Source organism: Cololabis saira, chromosome 8 (genome assembly GCF_033807715.1).
Source record: "Cololabis saira isolate AMF1-May2022 chromosome 8, fColSai1.1, whole genome shotgun sequence".
Taxonomy (NCBI): Eukaryota; Metazoa; Chordata; class Actinopteri; order Beloniformes; family Belonidae; genus Cololabis; species Cololabis saira.
The window spans coordinates 24,994,968-25,012,713 of NC_084594.1; the positions used below are offsets into that span (position 1 = coordinate 24,994,968).

Below are 17,746 nucleotides of genomic sequence, written 5' to 3' on the forward strand. Positions count from 1 at the left end.
TTGTCTCTGTGTGATGGCGATGTCACATCATAAATGTGAGGATAACAGCTGCTTGTTTCTGACCTCCGCGTCTAGTCACTGTGGTGTATTTGCAAATCGGTCTGTGCATTTGTAAAACTTGTCCTGTGCACGTGTGAAACGGTGTGTGTATTTGCAAATCGGTCTGTGCCTTTGTAAAACTTGTCCTGTGCACGTGTGAAACGGTGTGTGTATTTGCAAATCGGTCTGTGCCTTTGTAAAACTTGTCCTGTGCATTTGTCAATTATGAGACTGTTCTAGCTCCATAGATGTCTGAAACAACCTGTCAAGGAAAAAAAAAAGGTTTAAGCTCCACGTTGGTGATCATAAAAATTTTGTAAGGGGTAGAGCAACAAAGGCTGGTAGTAACCTCAACACTTCAAATACCTCTTTCATTCATGTTTATTTATTCTTTAGGAGACATCAGTTAATCGGTTTCCTAAATGTTGTTTAAACATCAGTCACATTAAGTTGAACCACCATCAGCTTTTTGAGAGCAGTGGTTTTATAGCGCATCGATTTGCACTAGCATTATTTGCAAATATAATCAGCAAGGTGTGGTCAGTTTCTCAGAAACTGCAGCCATTAGGATTACCTTTAGAAATTCAACCAATATTTGAGAAAGTAATTGGATTTGGTGTTCATAAGTGTATTATAACAAATCATTGATCCTTGTAGGGAAGTAATTGTAACACTTCTATGAATTTGAGAGTGCACAGCCATGAAAAGGGCTGTAGAACTACAATTGATTGTTAGGGCTCAAATTTCATCATGCAGGATAGTACTTGGGTGGTACTTCAGTCTACTTATGTTTATGGTACCATCTTACACAATAAGGTGTAAGATTTTCATTACTTTTTTCTTCATAGAGATTGCAAACACCTTGAACCTCCCTGATCTCTTAGTGTTCGCAAGCATTGCAGTCAATTACCTGAGTCAGTTTCAGTGGAAACGGTCCAAATTATGCTGTCATTGAATTTAAAATTAACACGTTTGTTTGCTTTCCCACTGCCCACTCTTCATAGCACTTAACCATTTATAGGGCACTCTGCTTCTCTGAATGCCTGCTTACTCAAAAGCTGAAAGTGCAAAGGGAGGTGTGTGTGTCTGTGAGGCTGAGAGGAGAAAGAGGGAGGGGCATTTCCTTTATCGCATCTGCTCTGCTCAGTGACTTCAAGCTTGCACATTTATGATGTCTCTTCGTCTCTTCTTTTCTCTCTCCATCCCTGTTTCGTACTGACTCCGTCTTGTCATCTTTGTTCTGTCTCATGATCTCATGTCAGACATACGTGCTCATCTCGTTCATTATCTTTGTCTCTCTGGATCTCACATTCTTCACTCACGTATCATCCCTCTCTCCTCTCCACTCTCTGTTTCGCTGCTCAGTCTCTTGGATTCCCCTCACTGTATCCTGCATTTACCCCCCCTTTCTGCTCACTGCGTCAGGGATCAGCTACAGACTGAGGTGGGTGTTTTTTTTTTTGTTTGTTTGTTTTTTTTTTTTTTTTAAGAGCATTATCACTAGTCTGTTGCTACATGTCTTTGGTAGCTTTCTCTGTTTCTGACTGCCCCCTCTGTTCTCTTAACACTTTGTTCCATTAGTGTGAGTTGGGATGATCATACTTGTCTGTTCCTACAGGGCAGCAGGTGCTACATAGTCTGCATGCCGCAATATTTAACACTATCGTACATTATGCTAGCAATTTAGCTTACCTACCTCTCCAGATCTCTGACTGTCTAAGAGCTGTCAATGCGGTTAATAGTGCTGCTGCTGCTGCTGCATTGAAAACCATCTTTGCATACCTTATTATAGGGGCATGTATTCAGGTCTCGCTCTCTCTTCTCTCTCTGCTACATTCCTTTCCTTTACTCTTTTTTTTTTTATTATATGTTGGGAAAACTCAGTTTTTTGGATTTTTCTTTTGGTCCAAAACTTGGCTATGTCCTAAGATTTATTAAGTACATGTGGGTAAAGGGGTGAAGCCATGCAGGCTTGCGCTAATATGAGCATACGCACTCGCATAGCAGGTTTCGTTCTTTTTCACCTTACCTTACCTGCCCTGCTGCTGCAGTTCCATCAGTTGCAGTTGCCATACTGAGAAACACCCTGAAGCAAGGCATTAACTGTTCTCCCTGTGTTGTGATGTGCGTTGCTGAGAGGTTGTGACAGTCATCTGTGCCTGGCCAAATGTGTTACTGTGTGTTTGTAGGTGGTGGGTTTTCATGTTGAGACAGATTATTGTGGGCTAGTATCTCTGCATGCCTTTTTCTGTAGTTATACGTGTGTCCAGGACAGGTGTGTGTGTGTGTGTGTGTGTGTGTGTGTGTGTGTGTGTGTGAATTCTGTATGCACTGTGTTTGCTTGCCTGCCCATGGGCTCTGGTCCAAGAAGAAAGCACAAGAGACGCATGCTGCAGGGGTTCTGTTTGGTGCAGTAAGCTGTTGAATGCTCTGTAACAAGCAGAAAAAAGACAGACTCGTTGTGCTCGTGTCCTTTAACAGGGCTGGTACATCTGTACTGCAGAAAAACATGGACTTTTCTGAAATGTCTGCAGTCATTGTGTCCTTGAGTAGCAAATTCGCATAGTGAGCTCACTGTTATTACTTATGCAGAATTTCTGTTTTCAACATATTTTGCTAAGATTAATTTTTTTATAGAATTCTTCTGTTTGTTCTTTTTTTGAAAAGACATTCATATAACTAAAGGCATTGTACTTCTGATAATACTTGAAACAAAATCCCTAGAGATAAATGCAAGATGACTTGTAACAAAATGAAAGCAAAGGGCTAATTTGATATGCGCTTTGCAGAAAGGCAACTTGCTGAGTTCAACGGAAATGGCTTTGAACAGTGGCTCTATAAAGAATCTAATTACAGTCGAACTTTAAATATTTATTCAGTGATATTGGCTGATATCAGTTTATTGTGTCACCTGCTGCTTCTTATACTGCAGTGTCTTGGTTCTGTTGGCAGTCACACCAAAAATGGATGGAAGTATTTTATAAAGAAAGAAAGTTTTGGGTAATTTTGAAAGTACTTTTGGCAGAGCCTCGGCATCTGTAATAGACAGCAAAAGCATTTCTAACAGCACCATTAATTGATATTAGAGGTAGATTACTTAATTAACCAACAGATGTAAGTGGCGCATTGTAACATTTGTATTTTTTATTTCTTTTAAATCTCTGGGCCTTCCTGTAGGCATGTAAATTCTCATTTTTACAACATTGTCTCTTATGGCGCTTTTATACTAGTACCTACTCAGCGTGACTCGACTCGTCTCGCCTTCACTCGCCTTGTCCTCGTTTGTTTTTAGACACCCAGATGAGAATTAGGCGGGATTGGAGCGAAGCTGCTGTGACGTATTTGATTGTGTGATCTTAAAGAAGAACACAACAACACTAAAGATGTAGAACATGGAGGAGATGATATGTGCTGCTGGGTCTGTGACTTGTGTTCAATATCAAGTTAAAAAATGAGAGTGAAGCTTCAAGCGGCAACGCTTTTTTGTTTGTTTGTTTGTCTCGGGGTTGCTGAAAAGTCAGCTGGGAGCCGTGAGCAGTGATGAAGGGACAGAGCTCCTGGTGGAGCACGAAATAGACTTTTGCACTGCCATTGCTGGACGAATAAAATGAAGCTGCGAGCTGCTCTTGCGCTGATTCCCGCTTCCTGATTCAAAAATCTGACGGCCCCGCCCCCTCCACCAATCGGTGGCCTGTAGTGTGATGACGTCAGATACAGGGCCGACTCAGCACGCTTAGAACCTCGGCAGAATAGATACAGAAAAAGTATCAACTCGGCAGGCCTCCACCCACCTCGACCCCTAGTGTAAAAGCGCAAAACGGGGGCGTGGCGAGTCGAGTCACGCTGAGTAGGTACCAGTGGAAAAGCGCCATTAGTCAGTCACTCTGGTTGCTCTGTTAGCTTCATCATTGTTGATGTTTAATACAGTGCAATGAAATGACAAGCAGCTGTCAAAAGATTATCAAGGTTATGGGAGCTTCCTGGGAACACTTGTTTTTAATATGAAAAGAAAAGTTGCTTTAATCAGGCCAATTATTGAGCATTTTTTTAAAATATGGCATGTTATTCTTGCTCACATCTGTAGGCAGCCAAGTGTTGTTAAACACACTGCATTTTAGCTTGGGTCTTACTTGACGGAGTGTGTTTCCGGTAGAGTTGTTCAGTTTTCAATGGCAGAATTGGATATAATCACCAATTCTGCAAGAAAATATCGGGATCTGCGAGTATTTACATCCAAGCACCCGCAGTTTACCACTTATTACAAAAAGACTCCCAATTCATCTTCATTGCTCTAAAAGACAGCAAGTTGTGTAATACTGGCTTTCAACTTCCTGCTTTGACTCTGCAGCTGGAAATGTGAGTTGGAAATGTGGTGGCAGTAGCGTTATGGCATTATCTTACGCCGGAATTCTCATGCAAGGCTGCAGTGTCTAAATGGTGGCACGAATGCTGCTAAAAGTAACACAGGCAACCTTATTAAGCATTTATGGAGTCATCAGATGAAAAGACTTTAAGTCAAAGCAGAAGGCAGAAATGCTGCAGCAATGTCTGGAGTTTGCTTTCAGAAAGGACAAAAACTCCTGGAAGAAGGCCAGAAAGCTTAAAAGCTAAAATATCAGTTTAATTTTAAATAAAAAGTAAACCATTATTTCTTTTCGAGCTGTTGTCTACTTCTCATGTTGTCACATCCCTACTGTCAGCACAAATTAACTTTGCACCGTGGATGTCTATTGCGACAACTGTGTATTACTTTATGGCACAATGTCACAGATCAATGATAATTAAGTTTTCTCACAGAGCTACAGTGGACATCATAGCAGAGGTGTGTCTGCATTGCTATGGAAAATTTAAGTAGCTTGACCGAACAAGAGTAAATCTAGTACAGTGTAAATGTGGCTTAATTTTCATGCCTGCAGAGGGACCCTCTGAGGTAAAACTTTTACTTTGTGCTGCTTTCATTTGTTCATTAAAAAAGATCACCCCGGCTGAATGAATAAATACATGAAAATTAAACATTTTAAAATCTGCCAAGACCTGACTTGGACTTGACTTCTGCAATGCACTGTATTTAGTCAGCCAGACCTCTGGCCCGTCTGCAGCTTGTGCAGAGCTCTGCTGCTCGCCTGTTAACTCAGACCCGTAGGCGCAAGCACATCAATCCCATACTAGCGTCCCTTCGCTGGCTCCCTGTGGACTAAAGAATTCATTTTAAGCTTTTATTTGTTTTTAAATGCTTGAACAACCTTGCTTCACCATATCTGTCTGATATGCTTCAGCGTTACTGCCCACCCCGATCCCTAAGATCAGCTGATCGGTTGCTGCGGACAGTCCCTAAAACAAGGCTGAAGCTTAGAGGTGACAGATCATTTGCCGCTGCTGCTCACAAGCTTTTGAACAAGTTACGCTTGAGTGTTAAACAGGCCTCCTCTCTTCCTGGTTTAAATCTCTTTTAAAAACGCACTTTTATTCCTTGGCTTATCTTGTATGGCACCTTAAAATGCACCTGCTGTTAACCTGTTTTTTTAATGTCTTTTTAACTTATTTTCGTAACCTACTTTGGTCTTCATGTACAGCACTTTGGCTACCCCTGTGTTTTCAAAAAATGTCCTAAATAAAGTTGATTGATTGATTACACAGAATTGGTAATTATTGTTGTGTTTTGTCTTGTGGATATGATGCTTACCTGAGAAAAGATGAGCCGGAAGCTGTGTCTTGTTTGTGGAGGTTAGGCATGAAAGTTCAGGTTGGTGAATGAGTCTTTTGTTTAAAAAGCTTGTCCAGCTCAGTGGTTGTTATAAATGTCTTTGCTGACAATTTATGAAAGCAGCTATATTTAGGGCACATCCCATAACTATGCATGGCCAAATATTTATCTCAGCTTGGAAAAATGTTTGTGTTATAGCTGGGTAATGGATAGAACTGCAACTAATGACTATTAGTCATTAACTATTGAAACAATTAGTTTATTAATAGGGGTGTAACAATATATCGTGCCACGAAATTTCGCGATACAACAACGTCACGAAACGTGTCGTGGAGGTGACAAAATGTATCGCGATATTGGGTTATTAATATTAATCTATTGTGTTGACTAGTTAACGCGCATCCGACCACGCGTGCCGATCGCGCCTCGACCCGCGGACCAAAATCTTACTCCGCTCAGTTACTTACTCCGTTTTGCGGTCCCGATCACGGGACTCTTGCAGGGTTTTGAGCTCTGAACTTTTACTTATATAAGGCTGGTGTAGAGTTATTAAATTAAACCTTTTTCGGGTCGTGAGTAGGATAAACACGGGGACAACTTCTGCTGAGTTCGAGTGTACCTTAATGCCCGCTCAACAGTGTAGGATTTTAGAGCATCAACACAGCACCTAGTGCCGTACTGTGGCGTATCACTCCGCCCAATCTAAAACAGACTAATCACTACAGATAAACTGAATAGTGTAATTATAGTCCCTGATTTACATCAGAATATAAAGAATATATTTATAAAATAATGAACCCTGGATTACCAAAATAACCTTAACAAAAATAAATCTCCTCTTACACTTATAAGGTGAGCATGAATCAATCTTTTTTATGATGTAAAATTGTATGTATTTATTTACTTTTATTTATTTATTTAATTTTAGTTGTTAAAGAAAAGAAAAAAGTCAAATCATACGTGAGAGAAACTATTCAGTTTGTGGCAAAATATTTTAACGTAAGATGCATAATGCAAACCTGACATTTACTTTTAGTTCAGTTTGTGGATAATGGTTGGCCTGGCTTTCTCTTTAAAATTCAAACAGTTAAAAAGCATTACAAACTGTAACAATAGGGCAAATGCACAGCATTGTTTTGTATTTTGTGTCTTTCAAATAAAAGAAATTTTTTTCCAGTCATATGTTCCTCATTCAAGGTTGTTAAAAAAATACTGCTATAATATCGTATCGTTATCGTGACCTCAAAATCGTGTATCGTACCGTATCGTGAGATTAGTGTATCGTTACACCCCTATTTACTAATCAAATTATCAATCTCATAATTACTAAATTGCTCTTTTTTAGCTCTCAGCGCTTAAATTCCGCATGAGGTTGTTTAAATGATTTGCTAATTGTAAATAAAAGACAAGAAAGATGGATACTTGATTCCTAACAGTTGCCGTGGTATTGCATCGGCTGCTGCCATATTTTGAATTTAGCACTGTGCAACTCTCAGTAGAGATAAGAAGGGAGGAAGATGCCTCACTCTGTTGAAAAATTAGTGTGGTAACATTAACAACATAGCCTGTATAATGAACGAAGCATTTGGCCACGTGACATATTGGTTTCTGAAGACTGGTTTTCAAGCCTGTTTTCCTTCGTACAATGCGGCGCCATGTCCTTCAGCAAACCGGCAAGAGTACGCAGGTGTGCAGTGAGATGTTTCCAGTGTGATAGACTGTTTTACATATTGATTCGACGACAATATCAAAACTGACTGTTGCGTTTAGCCGAAGCTGAGTTAATACAAACAGGTGGGGACTCGCGAAGGGCAGTAGCATGAGGATTTCATATAAGGAAGTAATAACGGCTAGCGATTGGCTAAGCCGATTGCCAATCAATCAAATTAGAAATAAATGTATTGCTTGATATAAACTCTCCTGGCTTGGTACAAAAAAATTCACCCCGCTCAGAGTTGTCATGAGTGTGAAATCAAACGATTGAGACCAAAATAGTTTTTTTAACCAGGCTGTAAGTATGTTTGTTTCTGCTCTAATGTCTGACATTTTAACATGGGAGTCGATGGGGATTGATTTGCTTTTGGAACCAGCCCCTATCGGTCAGATGAGGAATTGCAACGAAACTTAGTTCCGCATGAGCCTCAACCCAGAAGTGAGATGTTTGGTGCTTGGGTGACAATAGCAGTGGAACTGTTGTGCATAATGATACACTTCTCAGCAGATATAGGAAGGAAGGTGATGCCTCACTCTGTTGAAATGTGTGTTTTTTTTTGTAGACAATAGTCGACAATTAAATTCGTTGGTGACTTTTTTGTGAATTTTTGTCGACGTCAGCTAATCATTGCACCACTAGTCATGGAAATGGAAACAATTAGTTAAAAAAAGTGAAATAAAACAAAGAATAATGCATTAAATATTAGTTTGTGTTGTAAGATGCCATAAAAGACATAATAATTCAGTAATTTATTATCATAAATTTAACAGTTAAAGTATGTTAAAAATAATTCTAAATGTACAGGCCATTTCAAACCGAATGCGAAACGTTTTTGCATCTTTATGAATAAACATGGTTTCATTTCATTTTTATATATTTTTAATTTGGGTTGGGTTTGGTTTGCACCCAGTGGGGTTCATGGAGCAAGCTAAAAAAACAGCATGTATAATCCCTGTCAACATTTGGAAAGGCTGGTCAGAATAGCAAAGAGATTCACAAACAGCAGCTGTTATTTATGACAAGCTATAAACATGGAAACTAGAAATATTTCTGTTTTTTTATTTTTATTTTTATTTTTTAGGCAAAAAAAGGTAAAAGCTGTTCTGCATCCTTGTGTCCTTTGTCCTCCTACAGAAAATCAGTTACAATACAATTTAACGGATTCTAGCATCAGTCCAGTGCCAGCTCCTGGGTCCAAGGTAGTTGGAAAAAAGAGAGGAGTGGGCGAACAAAAACAAATGGTATCACTTCATCACATTCAGTTTAGAGAAACTCTCAAGTTAGATGGCAAAAAAATACAGTCTAAAGTAATATTCAGACAGCATAAAACGTATGTATTACAAACTGCAAATTATAAACAAATGTATTAGGTGTCTTCTGTAAAATTGTAAGCGATTGTAAAAAGATTGTAAAGATGTGTGAAATTAGTTCCATGAACCCTTTTATTGGCCAGTTGTGAAGACTGTAGCAGGTGTCTTTTCAGGGGTATTATGTGTTTAAATTTCCTTGAAACTTGAGAAACGTAAGCAGTGGTGATTTCTTCATTTCTTCATTGGTAACTTGCCAAACATAATTTTTATCCAGTGTTAAGCACTCTTTGGAGGAAGGTCCTGCCCAGGTTAAGTTTAGTCTTTGCGTCATCGTCTTATTTCTTTTTCAATCCATAGTTTGTTCGTTTTTTCCAAGTGAACATGTGTCATTTTTAGTCCACAATCCCTCCCCTAAAATAAAATGTTCTCAAACTATAAAACAAAAAAAAAACAAAAGTATTGTTTTGGTTGACCCCTGCAAAGTTAACATGCCATGTATTAAAATTACTATCGTATTTTTTATTGTTTGTGATTAATTTAGTCCCTGAAAAATGATCTAAAAATAACTTCAATCATATGATATACCATGTGATAAAAAATGTTATTTTATTCTGAGGGTTTTATCTAATAAAAATTGATAAGTATCTTCTGATTTTGTAGGAGGCATGCTTCTCCTTTGAACCCACAAAATACATTTATATAAAATTGAGGAAGCGGGACCTATCTTCATCCTGCTGCTAGTTAAACAATAACCACAAGCATCTACACTATGGGTGAAAATATTAACCAAAAGCAATTATCACCATGCAGTGAAAGTTAGATCTTTTCAATTTAGACCTTTACTGCCAAAGATCAATCATGGGTGTTCAAACCCTCAGATCAAATGAAATATATCGTAATCTAGTAGTTGATGGTCTGATTCTACAGTTGATTTGAAGAATTTGCTGCAGATTTTATATTAGGCATGTTTTTTTTTTAAGGCTTGTTTTAAAAGCTAATATTCCCTGTTCTAATTCAAAGGTCTTGAGTCATGTGTTGTAGTTAGTTTTGGACACTTTCTTTCAGCATTTTTTTTCACGTAGACAGTGATTTCTTGCATGCTAATAGACTTACATTAAGAATGAACAACTACAACACAAAAAAGAAGCTCATGGATATTAATTTTTTTTTAAATTGTTCTTCTTTTCAACCACACATTCGCCACAATTCAGCAAGGTCAAACTATCAAGTGCAGATTTTTTTTCCCTCTGTCATGAAGTAACCACTGAGATGATCTGGGGCCTCACCATGTACAAAACGTGCGGCGCACAAAAAACATGCGTACGTCGCTTTCTACGCTCACGGTCGGATGTTCGAAAAGTGATTTGAACGTAGAAAGTTGCGGTCTTTAACAATAAGTTCACGAGCACACGTCAAGGACACGACAGTCCCCACATCACCAGATAAGTTACACACGAGTGGAACTGCAACAATTTCACAATCAACTACATGATCTGAACATACAACTAAAGGCAGGATCTCAACGATGGAACCCGCAAATCCTGATGGCAGCTTTGGCTCCATTAGAGGAACCTGCTGATGCAGATAGTGATGGTTTAGGTACCAAGAGGATCCTTCTGGATCTCTGCCCTGAACTGGACCAGCTGCTCCGGTTCAGACCAACATGATGCTTTCAGCTGGAGCTTCTGACAGGTCGGACATCTCTGTCACCATGACGACCGTATGGGACGACTACTCGAGATAAAAGCCATTATTTGGCCATTCTGGACAGAAAAAAATTAAAATACATTTTGCAGCGACAATGATGTGACTCAGCAATGAATGAATTAAGTTGTTATTGAATGTTTAGGTGACTTTCAGAGTCTCATATCGAGTCGGCTGCAGGTGCTGCAGGACTCCAGAAAGTGTTTCTCCGGTGATGGAATCCGGGACCCAGACCGGTCTCTCCTCCTGCGGATGCAACACTCCGAGTTACAGCGACTTTGCTCTTTATTTCTCATGTTTGCACCTCGATAATCCCATTGGCACAAGTTGTCTTTATTTCTGCAGCAGAGGAATCAGATCATGATGCTTCATGTTTTAAATATAAATCTATATATTGTTCACATTGTTATACTTATGACAGAGGTGATCGCATACATCCACAATGTGTAGGACTCAATAAACATGTACATTGGTCTTAATCTGTCAGTATATAATACGCGTGACAATAAAGCGGAACTAGGAGCCTTTTTTCATCCACCAACTTAAGTTCTGGTGTCGGTTCTTAAAATACAAACAAGAAAAGCAGAGTGTTATGAAGCACTAACGCTGCCCATAAACATTCACAAACCCGTACGATCATAATAAAACCACAACTCTTCATGGAACGCAACACAAAGCAAAGAAGAGCATTGCCCATAATGCAATGCAGCTTAAATCGGAAGAAAGGCCTCCAAATAAATTATTTTTTCCAGGCCTAAACTTTTGACAGGACTATCTCCAGCTCACGGCCGATGTTTTTTTTAATTTGTTTTACCTGTTTTTTGCAAATTTCTTGTTAAGATGAGCGGTTTTTAATGGATAATTATCTTCATTATCATATTCAAACATATGTATTTGAGGGAGGAGACAGGGCGGATTGTTGTGCTCCTGCATGTGCGCTCAAATCCACGTTGATTGTGATGTTCAAAGGAACCTGCGTGGATTTGGGCGTACGCACAGTTTTGTACATCAGAATTTTTTTTTTGCATACGCAAGAATTCCACGCACGGATTCACGTTGAAATCCACGCACTCTTTGTACATGAGGGCCCTGGTCTTTTACCAAAGCCCCACTGGTAGAACCGGCATGCTTACATTTTGACTGAGAAAACAAATATCTATGTTGAAGAAATTTTAAGAATTGTTTCAAATTGTACCTAATTGGCTCAAACTGAATCATTTTGTATAAATGTATAGATAAAGCTGTTTTCTGTGAATCGTGTTGTTTACTATGTGTTTTGATCCGTCAGATTGTCATGATCCCGTCTCTTTTTAGATGGTCCTGCATTACGCACATCAGTCTCACAGTCAAACATATTTTACTTTTTAGACCATACCAAACAAAATCACAGCATGTTTAACCTGAGGATTTCCTGTTTTAACCCCAGCTCTTCCAACCCGGTTGAGTGTGATTGCCTTGAATTACGGTGGCATGTTTGACAGGGACTTAAGTAACCAGTGTGCATCAAACTTGATTGATGAGTGTAGATGTAGACAGAAACGCATTAATCACGATACACCACAACTATGTGTTTATAGTTCATGTGAGTTATGGCAACAACATAGCAGGTGTGATTAATGGCATTGTGCTGACTCCCATGGTTGTTGAGACTTACGAGTCATCGTGCTATTTGTGGTAGCAAAGCTATTGGGTATGCGTCTTCATTTTCTCCACATATCTGATTTGTTTTAAGCTTGAATCCTTTTTTTGCTGATATTTAGGTGCTGTTTTCATAAAACTCTTAGCCTTTATTGCCTACTTACCTTCCGAATCACTGATTTCTCCCACATTGTTCTGTGTGTTTATTTTTGGATAAGACAATCCACCTTAGGCCAACTAGCTTTGTTTAAGCACAGTGTGTGTACAAGTTAGTGCCCATATCACTGAATTATTTTGGACATTAGGGGAAGTGTTCGCACGGACCAGATGTCTGAGATGGTTTCACAGTCCATTTATTCTTCTGTGCGTAGAAAGCATTCACAATTTTCTGCTCCAGGGTTTCCCGGTTCAAGAGCACATGTGGGTGATACCAGCTGTTTACTAAAAAAAAAAAAAAAGCTATGGGTTTATTTTATGAATGTAAATGATATAGGAAGAGCCTGTGCGACTTTATTTATGCTCACATAAGTCAAAGATCATGAGGATTGTGGGACTAATGTTGTATGATGAGGCACATATGAGGAAAGTGTCACTATTAATTCAAACTAAAGCTAAAAATGAATTCACGAAATACCACCACTCTTTTGGAGGTTTGTCAGTCCCAGTGTGTATGTGCTCTAATGAGATTAGAAAGCAGTTTGACCTGACACATAATTGTCTGAGGAGCAGGATAGGGTGAAAATAGAACGCTGGAAAGGGAAATGAAGAGAGAACGAACACTAAATGAGACAAAACTGTCAATAAGCTAATTTAGCACTTTAACACCAGCCAGAGGGTGGCTTCACAAGACTAGGGAAAGGTACAGTACTTTTTCCTTGTTATTGACTTTCAATGGATGAAAAAGGGTTTGGGTTTTCATTTATTGGTTTTTCACCCCTTAATAAAACTTCATTAAACATTTGGTTTGTTTTATAAATGCTGACAGAGGAAAATGTGGGATTCTGATAGTCTTCAAATATAACGAAGAAAGGATATAAAAAGAAATTGTTGACACAGCAGCGTTGCCAGTGCCAACAATGTTGCTCTTGACAGTGTTGCTGAATGGGGTGATGTCAGAAATTGTAGATCTGAATTTTGGGTCTATTGCATCACAGTGGAAGCATTTGAATTTGAGGTCTTGAGCAAAGTTCAACATGTGGCTTGCTTGTGCACTGAACAGGTAGAGTTTTGACTGGTTGTTTGTCGGTGTGATGAAAGCACGTTAGAAACATCCACTGTCAAGCGTTGCAGCAATGCTCCTGCAATGGGAGCAGGGGGTGAGATTTTTTTGGACGACAGACTCTAGTGACGAATTTACACCCAAACTCTGTTGGATGGATCAAAAGCTGACCCATCAGAGCATATTTAAAAACTGCAGATCATTTTATGTTTTTAAACTTTCAGTTGAAAAATATCACTAGTTTTAGTCAATTGTGTGTCCCAGCCACACAATTGTGGTCAAGCTAAAAACCATGAAAACACAAATGAAGGACAGGCAATGCCCCTATCCTTATAACCAAGTCGATTAAGATTTAATCTTTATATTATTACTATTTCATTAACTTTGACATTAACTCCTAACAAAAAACCAAAAAAAAAAACTGGTCGACTTTGTTCATTTTTTACTATAAATCTAGTCTGCAAAGCATTCAAAATAGTTGGGGAATTAAAACTTTTAATGCGTCAAATTGTGGTTCCTTCTCACAACACTTAGTACGTTTACATGCACTAATAGAAATTCGATTTGTTGCCTTAATCCTACCGATATCTAAGTTTAAAAGCCATGTATACACCTTAGTCAGGTTGTAGTCAAACCGAAGGTCTTGAGATCGAGCTTTTAGTGCCAGATAATGCGGTCTTAATCCTAGTTATTTTGGCATATATACACAACCCATACCCAGCCGAGCTAGTGACTGCCCCAGGACTCCCCCTTCCGGAAGTAACGGGCCGCGGGCCGTGGGAGCGGGAATAATAACACGGCATCACAACGCGGTAAGAGAAGAAGAAGAATGAGACTTTGTGTGCATCTTACCTGCAACATGATCAGACTTAATATGTATGTAATTTACAGAGCTGCTGCATCATTAGCGTTTTTTTTTGCATGTTGTCCTCCCTCGCTTGTTTACTAATTGTACCGGAAGAATGCCAACGCGAAAGTGCGTGTGGCGCTACCTAGTTTCGCAAAGTCGAAAACAGCTCACTCAATCATTCTATTGTCTTCTTGCGCATGTATACTTGGATATCTCGGAAAGTCCACTTTAATCCTTAGCTAGATTGATGCCAATAGATTGATTTAGATGTGCATGTACTAAAACTGCACTGACTGAAAAGAAGACGTTGGCAGAGGCATTGATAATGCCAATATGCATTTCCCATGTATTGTCCCGTTCTTCATGCAAACATGAATTAAGATGTTCGATACAGGCTTGTTGTTGTTAAATATTTAATACATTTGCATATATTGCACTTACTATGTGAAAATTGTTCTGTGCCAACTTATTATAATTTCACCACAACAGTAGAGACAGGGCTGTGATGTGTGTGTGAGAACGCTCAATGGCGCTGGATGGTAACTGTCCTGTGTATTTGATGTCCTGCCTATCTAAAATCCATAAATTCAACAACAATGCCTGCTGTATGTGTGCTACTTCCATAGCCAGTTGATCCATCAGTGAATTGAAATTGTGGTTTGTGATGAAAAATGGAGCTGCATTTTCGTGTAATTTATAAATGTCGATCAAATGTGGCCAGTGAGGATGATGGCTCATAACTTGGTTGAAAACACTAAAAATCCTGTTGATACGTTAACAAAGATAAAATGAAGTTATTGGAAAGGATTTTTTGACTGGGACAGCCAATCTGACCTCTGACCTGGTAAGAAGTTATAAAATTGTAGTGTCATATTCAGTTCATTGATATAATCTTTGGTTCTTTAACATCCAAAAAAGGGAAAAGAGTGTGACAAGAGTGTGTCTCTTAACACAGGGCTTCTAAAACTGTTGCCATTCTGAGGGCTATATGGTTGCAGAGGTCAGTGCAATATTTGTGTAACACAATTAAAATAATCATTTATTAAACAAAATACATTTACAATTCATTGTAATAAAGCAAATACTATATACCATTCGCATTTGGTAGTAACTTGGAAGGGATTTGGCAGATGTACCTGTAACAGGTGGAAAGACAGATGGAGAGCACCGTGAGAGGCAGAGGGACAGTCCACTGGAGATAGACACAGATATTAATAAGGTATTGGGCATGCAAACACAGGTTCTGGGCTTTGAGCTTATATCGCCTCTTTTAGCATTATTGAAAACCTAATAAAGAAGTCTGTCACCTCTAAATGTAATTGGTATTAGCTATGAGATTCCATGAACATGGATCTGCAACGATGTGGATGGGTGGAACTTTGAGATTTGAGACTATTATTAAATAATCAATGTTATATCATGAAAAAACATTAGAATTTGCCATGCAAGAAGGTAAAAGAAAAAATATGCCAAACTGTGTCAAAGTGAGAATTTTTGGCCAAAACTTTAAATACATAATTGTGTAGTGTAAACCAATAAAACTCCTATTTTGAAAAGATATCAAAATGCTGTTGATTTATATAACTAGTTAATTTCATTCATACCAAAATTACTGAGACAGTCAAATTGCTGCTAACATTTTTGCATATTGCTGCATGATGGAAACATCAGTGCTGTTTGAAGATACTTGAATTGAAGAATTGTGAGGACCATGAGAATTTCTTGGCCCATAAGAACCTGTATTTCTGTGCCGGAGGAAGTCCTTTTCTTGGCTTTCCTGTCCCTATTCGTCATTACTCACCATAAAGAACCACTGAGGCACTTTCGTGTTGAGCAATTGCAGTTAAATGTACTGTAGATGTGCAGAAGGCAGGGTATGAGGCTGTTTCAGCACATTTCCGGATGAGCTGTGATTTATAAGGGGAACCTTGCCCAAAGATGTTTTTTTTTCTTTTTTTTTTGGCACACTTCATTATCTCTTATCACACTCTATTTTTACATGTTGTTTGTGTCTAGCACACTGTCTTAAAAATGAGATTCCTGGCTTCAGAAACAAATTTGAAGACCTTGACGAGTGTCGAGTGGTGGAGCACAGAAACAACATCCTTAAAGACAATTATGAGTTAAATCTCTTAAAATAGTCTCTCACTCACTCTTGAGTCATGTGTCGATGTAGGGCAGTTACAGTGACAAAAAACTGGTTCTAGCCAATTTTGCTGTAACCAGGTTTTCACATCTTGATAGGAGCTAAAGTTAGCTTAATGGTACAAATCAATTTTCCATAACACTTGAAAAACTGATGCAAAAGGTTAAAAGAGATTTTTCATTTATAGACAGAAGCCTTCTCATCTGAGACCTTTGCCAAGGGTGTAGATTTAGGTATGGGCAGGAGGGACATGTCCCTGCCAATAATTTGTATTGTCAGAATTGTCCTTGCTATTATTTAAGCAAACTTGTTTACGCTATGTTTGAGTAAAAGTATGTTTTTCAGGTATGTACTATTACATCTTCAAAACAACCAGTTAGAAATCAGTTGGCTGAGCAATAAAATGCTTTATAGGTGCCTTTCAGACAGGACGCGGAGTGCGCTACTCTCTGCGCTCTGAAAACTCATATTCATTTCTAGGCAGACCCCATTTGCCATTCTTGCACCAGGTGTTAAAGTTTAAAGAAAAGAAAGAAAGTTGAACATGGCTAGTTGTATAGAACCAGGATTTAGCCTGGTTCCACTTTCCTTAGCTGTACAATACAGGTTAATGACAGGTTAATGAGCCGCTGTGCTTCTCTCCCCAGCAGGTTATTAAACCCTTCCTATCTCAGCCTGAAATACACCTGAAAGCGTTCAGTGTACAGATGTTGCTCATAGATGAGCTTAACCTCTCCCAACTCCTGTAATAGACTCCCACCCTTTTGTCCACAGCTCACATATTCCTTCTGATCAACATCTACAGCCAGAGCTTTTCACTGACATGTATTAGAAAGATATAGTGTGCATTAATGTCTGAAATTTAGGGGGGGGGGAAACTTCTAACCACTTCCTGGAAATCTTTGTGGTCGTCATGGAACTGGCACCCTGCATGAATGCAATTTGTGTACATGTACATCCTGCTCCACTCCATAGCCCTCGTGGCCAACACATACCACATCCCATCTGAAAGTCCTTAATGTTGTTTTCTTTAATGTTCTGAAAGAATAGGTTATTGAAACTTGAGTGGGCAGATATTCAGGTGATGTCCCTTGTTTTCCTCTACAGTAGTGTCCGACCGATCAGCCTTTTTTTCGATTATTTCGATCACCGATTAGGGGGAAATCAAAGACCGATAGCCGATATCAGCCGATACGATTATTACCCTTTTTTACCTTTTTGGGAGAAAACAAATTTCAATACAAGAATTCATTTAAATGAATGGTGAGCAATTTATTGCTTTAACTAGGAAGGACAGCAATATTCACTTTGCACGGCTCACACATCAAAAGTGCAAATTATTGAACATAAAACAAAACAAGCAGCATTTCAGTTATTAAAAATAACATTAAGTGAATTTTCTCTTTACATAAAATAAAAAAG

At 38.8% G+C, this 17,746-nt stretch overlaps 1 protein-coding gene across 3 annotated transcripts in view; it reads left to right on the forward strand.

Moving 5' to 3' along the window:
* kcnab2a (potassium voltage-gated channel subfamily A regulatory beta subunit 2a) overlaps positions 1–17,746 on the forward strand; it is a 103,463-nt gene that overhangs the window by 13,240 nt on the left and 72,477 nt on the right. For 2 of the 3 annotated variants that reach the window (XM_061727387.1, XM_061727389.1), the window contains exon 1: positions 1,191–1,483. The exons of the other annotated variant lie outside the window; for it this stretch is intronic. The gene's annotated coding sequence lies outside the window, so the exon portion shown is untranslated. Of the gene's footprint in view, positions 1–1,190; positions 1,484–17,746 lie in introns of those variants that run through there. 3 annotated transcript variants of the gene reach the window in all.